General features: G+C 33.7%; 1 protein-coding gene across 8 annotated transcripts in view; it reads right to left on the bottom strand.

Annotated features, from left to right (window-relative positions):
• LOC148605159 (neurobeachin-like) overlaps positions 1-15781 on the bottom strand; it is a 169948-nt gene that overhangs the window by 75902 nt on the left and 78265 nt on the right. The window lies entirely within an intron of this gene.

Below are 15781 nucleotides of genomic sequence, written 5' to 3'. Positions count from 1 at the left end.
ATAATAGCAGATTCTACCGTAATTCCACACTTGAAGGATGGTTGATCCCTGGTACATTTGTAGCAGGGTCTAATCAAGGGATTTTATTTATAATAAAGGGGGACCAGGATTTCATTTGCTCATTTTTTATCCATTTTTGCAAACGTAAGAAGGGGTCCAACCCCTGAACCAACTCCGAATCTGGCATTGAGAGTGTTTGTCCAATGGTATCGACTTCATAATGACAGGTAAATACGAAAGCTACAAATCAGATGACCCAGTAGCACAAACCGATGTCACGTCATACAAAACTAAGCGAACAATTTGATAAATACATAGAGTAATAAACACTTTCAAAGCCAATTGTGGAATGGAATCCCAAGTAACACACTAACAAACAAATAAATCCATGGTGATCGTTTCGTTTCGTTGATGTATGCAACTCGTCCTTAGTTGTATTTTACCTGCGTCACCAAAGGTTGACGCTCGACTTCGTTAGTCTAACCACCCGCCTGTCACAATAGTTTAAGGAATGTGTAATTGTGTTTCCGGTTGTATTTTGTCCACGGATAACTCTTAGTTTGTCACGTCTGTGTTTCAAAACGTTCGTGCACCTGGTCCATGCTCCCAGTTTTAGTGGGGTCCGTGTTGCTCACTTACTTTTGTTACTTTGTATGTATTTTTTGGCTATTTTGTGTTCTTTGTTGTGTGTGTCTGTTTTCAATGTCTAGTCTTTGTCTCTGGATTACATTCTTTTGATTTTCGCTAGAATCTTGCTTCCTTTGATTACTATTTGATGTCGCAGATTCGTAAATTCGTAGGCTTCGTCATATTGATGATATATAACTTACATATCCTAATTAGGATTTTTAATCCAACAGGCCCACTCAATTACTAGTATTTACGAAGTTAAACATAGTATTTCTTTTGAAAACAATTAAAGGTTATAATCGTAAAAATCCCATTTCTTTTAAACATATAACAAGAAGAAGTTGATCTAGTACTCAGTAACGAAGTAAACGATGTGCAATTTTCACCTTTTCGACATTCTTGATAATTTGAAGGGAGTCTGGTTTGTTTTCATAACGTAATTCAACCATTAACATTTCTATAAACACATTTTCATCTATTCCCTAATGATATGCACGTAAACAAACACCAAAAAATCAATTTGCTACATGGTGACAGAAAATTTATCTTGTAATTGACCCCGGATGACCCCGATGCTGTGCGTCGTAGCAGAAGACAATAAGATGTAGATATATCACGGTAAGTAATGCATTATGTCAGGTCGAGAACATGGTTTGTGCAATATTTTACCTGTTTGCATGTAAACGACAACTAGTTTGTGCCTCAGTAATGCAATTATTAGTGAATTATGTGTTGGATGTTTTTATTGCGCTCTAGACAGTTAACATAATAAGGTATACATCTTCCGTCTCTGAGGAAACTCCGTATCATAAGGGCAAGTCTAATTAATCTTAAAAGTGAAATGAAATTTTAATTTTTTTGAGGCAATTACACCACGATACAGTCAAAAGCTATAAATTGTTTAGATTGCACACAGGGTTTCAAACGCAAAACTGTGGGATTGACTAGTAAAAATACTAACGTTTGAATATATGTAAACAAATTGTCAGACTATTGTGATGCGCTCAGAAAAGCAGAGGGTATGTTTCCCATCACCTGAAAGAATGATGAGAACAAACCACTAACACCCATAGAGAGATAACGCAAAATTGCAAAGTAGTAATGGAAATCCATTAAGCAATGTAAGATTGCGAAAAGTCTTTAAAATTGGTAGCAACTGTTTCTCCGCCAAGTACTAGGTATTTAATAGGAAGACTTGCTGCCCAAAAACAAACAGCTAAGACCCATGTGACTGTCGGGCTAGTATGAAGTAGGGTCTGTTCATTGATCAAACGCTATTGTTCTGGAATGCATAAACTGTCTACCATGTGTCAATAAATAAATAAATAAATCAATCAATCAATCAGTCGTATGTATTTAATTTTACTCTTCATAAAAACTTAGTTAATAATCGGCGTAACCAAAACTAGTTATACTCTTAGTATGAAAGAAATTATCTGTTTTTTGTTTGTTTCTCATTAATTCATCAAACGTCTGAGATCGATATTTGTATCATCTGCTGTTTTAAATTCCGATGGGAAAATGTGAATGCATGACGGTGGTAATTTCAATTTCCACATGTCCGTGGATCTGGTTGGGTTTTTAAAAATAAGAAATGTCCTGCCCAAGGCCGTTTTGCCTCCTGAAGGTAGGTCATATCAATTGGCTTGGTAAGACTCTCGTTATTCACGGACTCGAATTCTAGGAAAGCTCTGTGACGCCAAAAGTGCATAAATAAGCATTAAATCATACCAAATACATACATATCATAATATATTCCTAATTAGATAATTAATTGTCCTTCATCCACGAACACTACTGCATACATAAAGGGCCATGCCCATTACGTAGATTTATATGACCCTGCGTGTCATATTACAAGTTGTGTATTGCACATATAATAATTTATGTGTATTGCTACCTGCTGTTGGTCTTCCGACGTCGTTGGTCTTGGGGGAAATTAAAATAAGACATTTATTTGCTTGTAATGATTTATACAAGATGTTCCGCCTAGAGCAAAAACGCATATAATATTGTGTGGCTTCTAAGTAATTAGAAATCGGTCACAAGTATAACATTCTTTAAATCAGCTTATATACTGGATAGCAAAAGTTGAATGAAAGCTTAACCTAAATACACTCGTTTTTTAAAGCCTTTATTGACAAGTTTTACCGGTCAAAATTTCATTATGGAGATGCCGCCGCTAACAGAATTAAGTTCATTCAATGAATCTCGGAAGATTTTTTTTTTATTTCGAAACGCACTAAGTCAACGTATGAAAATTAAGATAATAATGTTTAAATTAATTTTATGAATACATTAAATACCTCATTACATAATATTATGAGGATTTTTTTCTTGTGGTTTATAAAATTTAGTTTTACAATGATTGCCTCTGAAATAAAGGAAATATTCTGTAAAACATACAATACAAAATGTTTTATACACTATAAAAATGGGTAACTCGGAATTCTTCAACTGTTGTGCATTAGAATAAGAATACAGTTTGCTATTGGCTATCAATCTAACAGCGCACTGACTTTGTTAGTTATAAATTCGTTTTCCCTATATGACAGTAAAACGGAAAGTACATGTGCTTTCTTATGCCTATTACCATGAACGTAAGGTATCGGTTCATCAGACGGTTTAGTTAGTCGCATAGAAACCTATTGATCTGTAATAGACAGTTACATTCCTAACAGGACGTCATACAGGCCAAAAACTAGCAAAGGTAGCATGGACTTTTGAAACCAGTAGTTAAAGGGCAGTTATGCCATAGCACCGAATAACATGTATGGGGACACATAGCCAGGAGGCCAATAAAAATATGTTTATAAGGAGGTTGTATCTTTGAAATATCATATGTCGTTTTGACACAGCAGAGCAGTGACATTGAATTAGTGTAAAGAGGTCTTTAATTTCATACTAGTTTATATATATGCCTTAATACTTGCAATGCTTTACATTATTATTTTTCCCGTTCTTAAGCTGACACCAGAAATGTGCCTTAGTTTTTGGTGGTTTTACTTTGCTTGGTTTTAGATTGTTCTCTTAAAGGTGTTGTTATCGACCCCATAAACGACATCATTTTTACGTTTTACGTACTTTTTCCGTCGTTTGTTTGTCTCACTAATATACAAAGCGGAAAGTGGCACACATGATTATCACACGAATCGAGAGCGTGATATGCATAATATATATTTCGCTTTACATTCATGATTATTTTAAAATTTTCGCACACATATGGTGATCCTGTTAGCATGCCAATATTTACATGCGAGAATCATTTGATTCTCACATGGTTATCACAAGATGGTTTTATAGGTTTCGAAATAAGTGAAAGTTGAATATTGCGAACTATATTAATGTTGAAACTAAATAACGCGAATTGATATTTTGCGATATTTAACTTTCACGAATAATGGAAACCCTTTCTCTATGATTCCTTTTTAATATTTGGCGCTGAATTGACATTTGGCATCTATCATCGGCGAAAATTTGAGCTACCGTATGTCTACGCCGTCATCATTTTTTAGGAGAACAACGGAAGAAACGTGCAACGTCGCTTTCGACCAATCAGGTTTCTAAGAAAATAATACAAACCACTCAACAACCCATCGGAATTACCAAAAGAAAGATCACAATTTTTCATATCACATAGCCCCATAATGTGATTTGGCAAAATATCTAGTCATGAAAGAAGTTTAAATGACCAAACCATGGAGAACTATGATTATCATATCATAATATAAGGAAGGTGAAGCCTTAAACATGTCCTATAATTATTTTTGTCAGCCGTTATTTTTAAAGTCCAAAATGGTAAAATTTGTTATGATATACGGTTTTTATTGTCCTTACGCAATATCCTATTTTCGTGGTTTGAAATATATATGGCTGGCTTTGGTAAGGAATTGTGAGTTGTTCTGGTCTGAAATATCTTTGGGTCGAATTTCTGGTATCTAATAGCTGATTACATCATTTTCGTAAACATTTGAGTGTCATGTTTTGACCATCCTTGGAAAAAAGTTAAAATTTGATATGTACTTAATCATTGAATCTAGCTGTTTTCTACACCGGTGTGGTTCTCAATTGTATTTACCAAGTATAAGAGAATGATGCTGCAATGATGCTGTTTTTAAGCTCCCGATTTTACATGCACAAACTGGATATTGATGGTTTTTCTAGCCATAAGTTCAGTGAATCCAGTTGATAATAGAACCATTTACGCTCCTCATATGAATCGAGCAACATATGATTATCTTATTTGTAGTACTTTTGTGATGCGTTAATTGATGGAATGAGACAAACAGATAACATCGACTTTAATACCTTTTGTTAACACTTTTCAGTACAATGATTTAAAAGTTAAATTTTGATTTTTTTACCATGCTTTTGTGTACATTGCTTCGTCACCATTACATGTATATGTATTTAATATCTTCAGTTTTAATTTATGTAATGGCCTTTCGTTGTGTTGCTACTTGTAGCTAGTGTCTCCATCACATGGTTTCTTTATCCCATTATAATTATAAAAGTATGCAACCTAATCATTGGATTACCCCTAAACTCTCACGGTCATTAAACCAAATTATAAATTTCCACCTCTGGCTGGTACCGCTGACTTCAAAAACAAAAACAAATAAAAACATAAATAAACAGGATATCCATTATGATTGATACCGTTTTGTAACCTGTCCAATGCATCATATTTTTTGTCAACTCTACTTTGCAATGACTTCATCGACACTGCCCTGGGATGCAGCATTGTAGATGATACTGACAAAACAATAATGCTTAGCAAATTTGTACAGAGAAAAAGCAAAATTAGATTGGAAAATGATTGTCATTTATTGGAATCAGGGGATTAATAAATTATAGAAAGGTAAATATCAAGTTAAAAATTGACATATTTGATCAAAAATAATTCTGACCAGGTATGAACTGGGATTAATTAATCATTGATCAATTTTTTCTTCCAATCAATTTCAAGGAAATTATATGCACATGAATTAATATATTTCCCAAGAGCTACAATTCTACTTCCCTCTCAGCTGCCGACGCTCTAAGCCTGATGGGGGATAATAATGGTAAATTAAGAGGGCGTTCATGGCAGACCCAAACAGTAGTGCCATTTACAAAATGTTGTTTCCAAATTGCTTTCATTCAATATTATTAATTTACTAAAACGAATGAAACTCCACCATTTACAATGCAGAATATCCTTACCGATAGAACAAGACAAACTACTTAAAATAAAAAAAAAATATATCAACGAACGGATGCAATACCAATAATACCGCCCCTCCCAAAAAACGCTAGAAATCTGAAAATAAGGGTCACCCGAACTCCATCGTTTACAATGCTAGTATACATTTTGTATGTGGATCAAATAAAAAAAAACCATGCTATAAAACTATGTAGACATATCAGAGGCATGGCACATGCAACACTATCTCAAAAAAGCAAATTGCCCATAGATTATATTGCAATATAACATAAAACCAACAACTTAGAAAGTCGTAACATCATTAATAACATATAAATAGGGGCAACTCGTTCAATCAATATCATATTGAAGAGAAGAGCACAATTATATGATAAGCTCTCTACTAAATTACGTTAAGAGCTTGGTAATTATCCCTAATGTACGACGCATGATCAGATGGATCATGTACAGTAAACATGAAACAATGTGCATGTAGGCTGAATTTTTTGTTCCTGATGAATTATAAACATGATTATGGAACAATGTTCATGCAATATCGTGCTGGTTTTATATTGTCTTATCATAATAATTGTTTAACTAGTCAAAGGGGTATATTTTTAAGGAACAGCTGAAAATTATAAGTCGCCTGTACTTCATACAATCTTTCTGCAATAGTTTTTCTTTGTTTTTTTTTCACCATTTTTTAATAGGTCTTTGTATTTATCGTTTTTTTTTCTTATAAAACATGTAAACATCATCAGTGCCAGCGAGAGAATGAAATAAGACGTAGTTCATGCAAATTTCTGTTTTCTATTTGTTTTGTTAAGTTACCTATGAGGTATTTGTTTTTATTATTTATGATTAAACATGTATAAAAAAGCAATATTCTTCCATTCTAGTGGAGTAATTAAAGGTAGTGTTTGCTCTCTGTACAGTTTCCCCTTTTGATCATGTGATTAACGATAACAGGTACAACAGCCCCAATTGTACAAAATTTGACATCTCTACCATATTTGCCAGCTTTACATTTTCTAATGTTTTCTGATGATCATGTGGTATAAATGGTTAAGTATTTGCAAAAAAAAACCACAAAAAAACCGAAGCGTAAACAATGGTCATGGCCTGAATAGGAAAACTGGAAACTAAGATCTACATACACAATGTAGCGAACAGAACAAACTCGATTACCTATAAAATTTAACATAAGGAAAATAAGGCATAACACAAAAAAAAACTAAAGCACTAGCAATAATACAAAAAAACTAAAGCACTAGCAATAATAAAAAAAAAACCTAAAGCACTAGCAATAATACAAAAAAACTAAAGCACTAACAATAATACAAAAAAAACTAAAGCACTAGCAATAATACAAAAAAAAAAAACTAAGGCACTAGCAATAATACAAAAAAAACTAAGGCACTAGCAATAATACAAAAAAACTAAAGCACTAGCAATATAAATTCTCACAAAAAAGGGGGAGTACAGACATGTGCTCCGGAAGGGTAAACACATACAACTTTACTCTAAGGCTTCAGAACAATGCAAAAATCTGTCAATTGATGCCCGGTACACTTTGTTTCGTAAATGCAAATCAATCAAACCTACCAGTGTTATCTGAGACTGGAACATGGAGGAGTTTATAAAGTCATAAACATATCACATATTGCATCAACTAAGAGGATGCATCCAACCAGAAAGAGGAACCAAATATAAATTAGTAAACCAGTCTAAAATGTAGATACTGTTTTTAATCGCAACTGATATCTAGAACGGCAATATGTTATTTCGAACGAATGTGAACCACGAAACGTCATTATTGTCCATCAGAAGAACTATTTATGAACAAGTCGAATCCGTTTATGATTTCAACATGCACACAAGGTACAAATTATTTCTTACAAAAGAATAACAAACTTGAATTTTAGCATGACTTGTGGACGAATACTTTCGCAAAGACCGAAAGTTTCAAATCAACGTGTCACAAAAAGGGTTTTGAGAAGTATGTAGTTCAATAATGCTTTCCTAAAGACCTTTTTTTATTTTGCTTACTTACTACAATTGTACTATTATTTAGGACAGTGAAATGACCGACCGCTTAACTCCTACACATTGTTGACAAAGCAACCTTTTTATACTAACTTATTCTGTCACGGTGGAAAATATGGGCATCCATTTAGGTAATAAATAAGCAATAATGGACATAATTTGGCTTCAAGACAAACCTATGGCCTTGCTTCAGCCAAATATACGTCACAACAGATTCTCGTCATACATGTACATATAGCTTCAACATGCGCTTGTCCTGCATTCAGATAGATATATAAAAATTAAATGTATATCTTTTAGAAAATAATGACAAACATTGAAAAAATAATAATCGAATATTTTACACCATAGATAGTGCAGTTTATATGATTTGCAATCAAATAAAACTTACACAATTTTCTGTAATCAAGCCAAAGCTCAATGAAAAACAATGTAAGTATATCTGAATTTATCAATTTGATAAACGTGTCATTGTGTAAATAATTCTTAAACTGCATGTATTAAAATAACAATTACTATGTAAACATTCTGATTGGGTGATCATGTGTTTCCCATTCTTGTCTGTATTGCCATTATTCACAAAAGTCTCCATAATAAAATATACTTACTTTAAAAGTGATAGAGTGTTAGAGTTGCATACGTAAAAGTTTTGGGCCTTGAAAAATCTCTTTTATTAACACTTTGTTGTTATTTTACATGGAAATGGCGTCTCCGGGTGTTTCCCATCGAATATACTACCTTCAGTTAAGATTTACATCACACCGCATTGACAACTCACCGAATTTGTACCATTTCTTTTTTCATAGGTGCCCCTGGTGGAGGAAGAAATCCTTACTTTTCCAAACACACGATGTTATTCCCGTTTAAATCAGTTCACATTACAAGTGCTTTAGTTCTTTAAGCTTTCAGCTACTTTGTTTTTTACATTTAATTTTTATATGTAATTATTAAGCCCCCGAACACGAAGTGTCGGGGACTTATTGTTTTTGTACTTTTTTTACTGATGAACTTGTCCGCACGTTTTCTCGAAAAACTACTTCGGGGAAAGAAACGAAACTTTCTCAGAAGTTGGGCCTCACCCCACAGATGTGCACGCCGCAAAAAAGTTTTGAGGGGAGGGGCGCTTTGGCGGAAAAGGGGGTAAGTCATAATATAGGACATTGCAATATCTCGGAACTCTAGGTAGCCAATAACTTAAAAATTGGTGTGGTAATAGAGCTCGATGAGTTCTACAATATTATGCAAAAAAGTGAATCGATAAATTTTGTGTTGCCATGGTAACAAAAAAAAGAGATATCTTCACCAAACGTCAAAGCAATATAAAACAATCTAATTGTAATTTAATGCATATTTCGGATTTTTTTTAGATAGCCACCATTTTAAAATGGCCGCAGGCCAAAATAAGGTTTGTGTAAATATCATTTGAATTGTATGAAACTTGATATTTAGGCTTACAATTGTGCGCTAAATTTAACATTTTGGGAATGTTAACCCCTAGATGATTACTTCACAAAAAAAAATAAAATAAAATAAAAGGTGGGGTGCTTCGGTCGAAAACGGGTATAGATCATAATATAGGACATTTTGATATCCTGTAAATCAAAGTAGCTACACTATCATCTTGAAAATTGGTGTTGTGGTAGTGTTTGATGATCTCTATATCATACCAAAGAAGTGAAATGGTATTTCATGTGTTGCCATGGTAACGAACAAAATGAAAAATTTGGTTGATTTTTGTGATTTTTCAAATGGCCGCCATCTAATATAATTTGCCCCACTGTAATACAGTGTAAATTTCATCCAAATTTTATGAAAATTGGTATATAGGGTGGAAATTGTACACTGAATTTCAATTTTGGAATCTGTGATCATTTGCGGAACGTGAGGGGACTTGTATGTGACTTGCTTGCAGCACAACTTAAAACTTGTTATTTTTTTTATGTTTTCTCTTAATTCTCTTATCTCTAATTCCAGGGTTTTTTCTCGGAATAAACACCTTTGTTACTATAACTTTCTCAATAGAATTGCAATTTTTGATATAGTATAAATCTCTATAGTTCTTTTTGCTATTAAATGCCACACAATATGTTGATAGTCAAAGTAAATGTTGAGCTTTTTTTTAAGTACAATTACGTACAGTATGTAGTAATTCATTTATTATTTCTTATACGAAATACTGTTTTCTCATAATACCATTCTTCCTGTGCATGATATACTGCCACTTTATTTTCATTATTTGTCTCATTAATTTTATTTTGAAATCAAACAGATTCAATACTTAAACTTGTGTTTTATATTTTTACATGTATTAAGACATTCTGTATTAGGCTTTGTTTCATGGAGAAGGCTGAATATGCTTAACCTTCTGTTCAACCCTCTATTATTTATTGAATAAAATACATTTTTAAATACAATTGTTTTGTATTCTGTTGTCTACATTGTGTATTCAACGTTTTTGGCCAATTCTTTGAATTGGCCTATTGTTTCGATGCGAGTCACCCTGTTTTCATGCTGTGGGAACGTCTATGATTTCTGATCTCTCTCAAGTTTCCTTCTGTTTTGATAATTCGGTAAAGTTTCGTCAATGTTTTGTAAAAAGTCAAACAAACGAGACAAATAACGTGAATGGAAAATGGTGACAATCACCCCACCGGGATGAAAAATATCAGGTCAAGGCCAACCATGGGTTTTCAGTGAACGACGAGGAAACCTCACACCACAGGACAGGCTGCAGCTGGCCCAAAAACATCATTATACACAGGTTTAGCGAAATTGTTGCCCCTATATACTGCAGCAACATAAAAGTGAAGTGAAAGTGATAACCAAACAATGCATACAGAGGCCAGAAATTCCTGACTTGGGACAGGCGCAAAAAAATGAGGAGGAGTTAAAATACTTTGGCGTGATCACAACTCATCCCCTTTTAAATCTGACCACTGTGGAAAAATATTACACAAATTAACACACATAGAATCAGTCCCTTGTTAAATCAGAAGTAAAGAAAATGATTATACGTTACACAAATGAACAAAGAAAGGACTGGTTAAGAATACATTTAGAAGTCATTTTAATCAATTCCCCTAACAGTCTAAAATTTCAGAAAATTATTTTTGTAATATATATATATATATATATATATATATATATATACAAATGAGATTGATTGATTGATTGTTGGGGTTTAACGTCCGAGCAGCAATATTTCAGCTATATTCAGACGATGAACATGAAATGGGTGATAAAATGAACATGAAATGATGATGAAATGAAAAATGCGATTGGACACAAGGACAGTAGGGTCGACAAATTTTGCCACTAGAAAAAGGGAGGGATGGGTAAGGTCGGGCAATTCAGCCTCCTGTGGCAGAGTGCAAAGGTTCCTACTCCTATCGAATACCACAGCAGGGTTCTTTAACATGCGAGGAACGTGGCATCTTTCCCAACACGGTGCACCACTATGGTTTGCGGTCAGGTCTTCCGTATTATAGCCTGACAACCCCAGCATGTAACACACCAGGGGTACCCCATTCCACCACCTGGGGCACACATCCCAGTTGCTCTGTGGGCAGAGCGCCTAGCCCCAGGCTAGATTTCTGAGCACTATTTAGTCGCCTTATACGACAAGCTTAGCGCTGCTGTAGGCCTATTCTTTTAACACCCGGACCTGCACAGTTTATCTGAGCTTGGAATAGTAATGAATTTAGTCAAGCAGTTTAGTTGTATATTTTGTCAAAAACAGTACAAATAACATTTTTTTCACTTTTCCAAAAAAAAAATAAAAAAAAAAAAATTATTTGATCACTGAATCATATTTTTTCAATCCTCTTTCCTCTACTCCAGACATGACATCTTGTAAGCAACTCGGCGGGTGTTTCTAGAAAGGCAGAAGTCGCATTACCTAGCTATGCAACTGGTCCATGCTCCCAGTAAATGGCTAATAGACTTTTCTTTTATTTCTTCGTAAGTGTTGTTTTGGTTTATACCGTGTTCTTCAGTGTGTGTGTCTATTTTTTCCTGTCCAGTGGTTCTCCTTGGACTGCATTCTGTTGATTACCATTCGAAACTTTGTTGCTTTGATTTCCCTTTGAGTGTTTCTTACGTCACTAATGGTATAATCAAAATGTTGACAAAAATAGAACTATCACCGTCTGGCTGATTCTAGGGTGAACCTGTTTTTACGCTGATGCACAAACAGCTAGATTATTAGAATTTCCTTCAAAATAAGAAAATAAGACAATAACTAAATAGCAAATCAAAGGTAATGGTATATCCCATCATTACTCAGATATCTGTATCGTCAGGTCCAGGCGCGGATCCAAGGACTGGCGTACCGGGCGTAGCCCCCCACTAAATCGGTAAGAAAACAATTTTCACCGCCAGTTTCACCCAATAATATTTTTTGCCTTGCTTTGCACGGCATTTAATTCAATCAACGCCCCCCCTTAAACTCAAATCCTGGATCCGCCACTGAGGTCTTAGTCGATGACCTCTTATTTCGCGGCAAATGACCGAAATAATACAAGTTCACGACTAAGTAATAAAAAAACAGCCTAATGTTGAAAACGAATTCTTTGCTATGATGAACTGGTTAATTTATACATCCACATCATAAGAACATCGACAACTATACGTCAAACTAAATCCTCGTCATATGCTACTACATGGCAAATGACCAAAGGCTACGGATGCCCAAGGTATGTCTTGTAAATTCTGACCAAAGTTATCTATCCTATTGACTGCATCTATATACTTAACACAGAGAAATCCTAAATGAAACCGTTAGTACAAGAAAAAATATAATGTGTATTTTGGAGTCAAGTGATTTGTGCAACATATAATGGTCTGAAGACTTCAAATTTTGAAAACAAAATACCAACACAAAGTACGTTTAGGTCAGGTAAAATGCAAATCCGTGTCAAATGTATTTGTTTTGGCACCATTTGATCACAACAGAAATTGGGAGACTATTCACTAAATCTTGAATATTTTTTAACCCGATTATATTCTTGTGAATGGTTACAATTGTACGTCAAAATCTTGGTTAAACAAAATTATCGTGATTTAGGGCGATCTGGTAATTGACCAAAGGCTATGGATGCTGCCCAAGATATGTCTTGTTAAATCTGACCAATGTTACTTTGCATTATCATCTATCCATACATATCTTAAAACCCACAATGAAACCGTACAAAAATGTTAACAAGTATAATCTAATGTGGATTCAAGTGATTTATGCAATACATAACTGTCCTAATGAAACAGTAAGAGTAATTTAACATTTATAAGAATGTATAATGCATTTTGAAATAAAGTGATTTATGCATGCAACATACAACTTTACTTGTGTCTGAAGATCAGACATTTATGTAACAAAATATCTACGAAAAAAACTTAAAAATTGGCGTGTTCTGCGTTTACTAGTGACATCATTTGATCACAACAGACATATTGAAACTTCATTTTTTTAATCAAGTAATTTGTTACTGGTGTACTCCTTGTGTACTCCTATGAGTGGTTATGAACCAAATAGATTTGTCAAAACCTGTCCATTGTTATGGGTCACATAGTGTATTGAAAAATATTTCACCCACTAACTACAGACCGACACATTAGGTCCAAAACACGGGAAAAATTGAAATAAAAATGGTCAGACAAACCGTTTAGATAAAGATGAGGTGACAATTTATAACCGCGTCACAGAGAAGTAAACATTAAATGTAAACACCTTATTAATTATACGCATGAGACTTGACCGAAATTATTGTGGTATAGCAGTCTCGAACAATCTGTAGTAACAACGTATTAAGGAAAAGTAACAAAACATACATAACAAAAAATGTAAAAAAAAAAGAAAAATAAAAACAAAAAAAGCCAAAAAAAAAAAAAAAAAAAAAAAAAAAAATGACGTACATAAACTGCCGCTTAATCATCTTGAAAAGTAGATATATCTAAGTCATACATATATGACTAAACACGAAGATTAGGCCAATGTTTTCCCTTCGTTCAAGACTTAAAATGCTGGAAATTATCAACAGAAACACTACCTTCAAGAATTCAAGAATATGAACAGAACAGTAAATTAGTAATGTGCATTTCCTCGAGAAATTCACCATAGACAGGTTTTTTGATTGACATGTACATATTGAAACAGATACACAAAATATAATTCATTAATCAAAATATTATTTTTTTTCTTGCGGCAAAATGCGATGTGGTAGGTCTATATCTTAATTTAAATATTCAGATCAAACGTTTTAGTTTTACCATAATTTTATTTGGAGAGCCACGTTCATTTGTTATAACAAATGAGCAGCGTTCTCAAAAGATGATATCAGCCCGGGTAGTAAGCACTTTGTCGCCTTCAAGATGAGAGCAATTTCACTGCAGCTACTTTGCTATAGTAGTCATATTAGTAAAAACATACATATTTTAAGATTTGACGAGCGATAAATTCTGTGACCTTTCACTTGCATAAAGAGACAGTTAATCAAATCCGCCCACCCTTTAATACACATTCTATATCAACTTGGGCGATGAATGCCTGTAAAAACGCGTCGCAACGGAACATGCTTTCATATTTGATAATTATTGTGGATTAAATTCATCAAACTGATGCCAGGCCGTCAAGAGGCTGTTAAAAACACCATCGCCTTACTTTTTCTTATAAAAGGAAATTTGAGAGCACTTTTCATTCTCAATTTGTACATTTAGGAAAAAAAACTTATGGCCGACGAGACACAGAACTGCCCCAGGCACACTTCAAGATATAACGAGCAGACGAAAGAATGTTTTCTTGCATAAAAGGGCAACGTCTGATTTTTTATCGTTTTCTCGAAACTTGTGCTTTCACAGACTTTAACAATAATTCAATTGTTGATATACACTTTAAAATTAATAGTAATGGCTGTTGACATAACACCATTACACAGGCAGTTAAGTATTGTTCAAATGTTATTTGAAATACATTACCAACACACAAAAAGTGAAAATTTTATTGTGACTACGCTTACAAAATTTTGGACTATATTTGAATCACATAGTCAGACTGATAGTTCGTAATATCTTGTAAGTCGACCTTATTCAGAATATTTGATGAAATGTGTACGATACGACTTTTCTGGCGGATCCAGGGGGGGGGGAGGTTCAGGGATGGAATCCCAATGTTTGGGCAAATTTGTGTTAAAAAAAACTTTTTGCAAAAATAAGAAAATTACAGCCCGGAACCCCCTATTAAAGACTTCTGGATCAGTAGATTTTATATGTGTAAATGAGGCGTAGGTATCCCATTTGTTTGCATGTTCGTAGGAATTGTAGTTTCTTAGATTTACCCCAAAATCAGTTAAACATGGTCTACTAAACTAGGATAAGAAGTTCAACTAAGTCAACTGGTGTGGCATGTCATTTACATACACAATCATGATAATAGATGATTAAAAAGTTAAACATGTAGAATAATCATAAATGTGACACCAAGACTTCAAACATTCATAACATGAAAGGAAATCTACAGCGAATAAAGGAGGGAATAACCTGAATCTATATCTACTATTATAATACTTTAGTCAAATAAATCAGTAAATGTTCAACTAAATTTAAAAGCAAGACCAAAAACATTAAATGTTTGCCCTTGAATTTAATTAAGAGTACACTAAATATTTAACATATGGTAATTTACAACTAAAGTTGGTCATAAATAAACACTTACTATGAATCACGGAAATAGATATGCAAATAAGCTACATGTTGTGATTAAAACAGAATGCAAACAGTTTTAGTTTTTTATATAAAACATATTACGTATTTTGCAAATTCCGGTACTTATAAGGCTATATCTAATGTTCAAAGGCGAATTTCCTTCATGGTTCAATAAACATCGACACATACAACATCTATATTCATTTAATGGTAACCATAACTTGA

Source organism: Perna viridis, chromosome 10 (assembly GCF_037379345.1).
Source record: "Perna viridis isolate PV_CMFRI_1.1 ecotype Kerala chromosome 10, ASM3737934v1, whole genome shotgun sequence".
Taxonomy (NCBI): domain Eukaryota; kingdom Metazoa; phylum Mollusca; class Bivalvia; order Mytilida; family Mytilidae; genus Perna; species Perna viridis.
Note: the sequence above shows the minus strand (reverse complement) of the source record. Positions and strands in the feature narration are given on the sequence as shown.